This window comes from Propithecus coquereli, unplaced genomic scaffold, assembly GCF_000956105.1.
Source record: "Propithecus coquereli isolate 6110/MARCELLA unplaced genomic scaffold, Pcoq_1.0 Scaffold50, whole genome shotgun sequence".
Classification (NCBI taxonomy): Eukaryota; Metazoa; Chordata; class Mammalia; order Primates; family Indriidae; genus Propithecus; species Propithecus coquereli.
The window spans coordinates 891,749-893,756 of NW_012150841.1; positions in this window are offsets into that span (position 1 = coordinate 891,749).

The window sequence follows — 2,008 nt, forward strand, 5'->3', positions numbered from 1 at the left end:
AGCATCTGGCTCTGTCACCCAGGGTGGAGTGTAGTGGTGCAATCATAGCTCACTGCATCCTTGAACTCCTGAGCTCAAAGAGATCCTCCTGCCTCAGCCTCCTAGGTAGCTAGGATTAGAGGCATGTGCACCACCACAACCAGCTATTTTTTTTTTCTTTTTGTAAAGATGAGGTCTTGCTATGTTGCCCAGGCTGGTGTCTGAACTCCCAGACTCAAGGGATTCTCCGGCCTTGGTCTCCCAAAGTGCTGGGACTACAGGTGTGAGCCACCACACCAGGCATAAATAAAATTTAAATGGAGTTTTCAAGGAGATTATCTGGCACTAAGAAGGAAAAAGAATACTCTAAGAAGAAATAATGTATTATTCAAGGGCACCAAACTGTACAAGTAAAGAGGAGGAACTGATTATACTTAAATCATTGATAAGGCCATGCTTACTAGTAGGTGGAATTTCCAACTATTAAAATATCATAGGTAGGGACTGGGTGTAGTGGCTCACATCTGTAATCCTAACATTTTGGGAGGCCAAGGCAGGAGTATCACTTGAGCTCAAGAGTTGAGAACACCCTGAGCAAGAACGAGGTCCCATCGCTACTAAAAACAGAAAAAATTAGCTGGGCATGGTTGTGCATGCCTATAGTCCCAGCTATTCCAGAGGCTGAGGCAGGGGGATCCCTTGAGCCCAGGAGTTTGAGGTTTCAGTGAGCTATAATGACATCACTGCACTCTAGCCAGGGCCACAGAGTGAGACTCTGTCTCAAAAAAAAAAAAAAAAAAAATCAGAGCTAGGGGCACTTTCTGATTCTTTCCGTTCCAGGGCATCAAAGCACTAAGACTAGGGCTGGCCGAGAATAGCAGAGGCCTGAATCAGCTAGCCCACTCTCTCTCACTCACTTATTTTTGTTCTATGTGACCAGAATGAGATCTAAGATGTGGGGTTGAATATTAGACGGTGATTTGGCCTAAGGTCATTTAAACCCAAATAGATTAGAGAAATGACTGCTCTCTAAAACTACAGCTCACTATATCCTGTTTCTGTGTATTGAGGTTTGGAGTCAAAGTGCTAATTTTGTTTTGCTTTTCCATCGTTTCTTTCCCATATCCCTGCCACAGGAACTTCTTGGAGGAGTGTTGAAGTAGGGTTAGGGTATTTGTGCCCTGGCCAAAATACCCTCAATGTAACAACATTTTAACAAACCATGATGAAAAAAGAAAACAAAATTAGAATGCATTTTCTTATTGGCTCGGGCTGTATAGTGTTACTGAAATTATCTCTTTACAGGTTTGTCTCCTCCACTAGACTATTCGTTTCTTAAGGACGAGGATTGTTTGGGGTCTACTTTATATTCGTAGGGTATAACACAGAGCCAGGCACATAGTTAGCCCTCAGATGTTTGTTGAGAGGGACTATTTGTCCAGTGCCAGTTGTATAATTAGAATTTCTTTCATTCTTCCAGAGTTAGGAACAAAGCTGCAGTGACCGGCTGCTATTTTGAGATGCTGACTATCACAGAAATTTTCCCAACCTGCTTTGTTGGGATAGCCCAGCCACAAGAGCTCTAGCCCATGTAAAAACCGTATCTTTTGTAAAACTTTGGAGCAGTGAATGTGAGGCAATGCAAGGAATACCAAATTGGAAGTATTCTAATCTTGGCTCTACTACTTATCTACTACTGTGGGAAAGCCACTTCATCTCTCAGGAGCCTTAATTTCCTCCTCTGTCCATTCAGGGGTTTGTATTAAATTATCCCTAAATTCTCTCCCAGCATTAACATCCACATTAAATTCATCTTTGTATTCCCAAAACAATGCTGGACTCGTAATATGTGCTTAATATTTATTAGTTGAATTAGATTGAAATTGCCCCAGGGTCTCTAAAACATTGCTTTGCAACGTTTTAGTTCAAACCTAACATTGCTTTCAATGTTAAGTTTAAATTTAAATGGTTTCAGGGAAAAGCGTTTTTTTTCCCCCTTTTTCTTTTATTCAGCTTATATAAAAACACA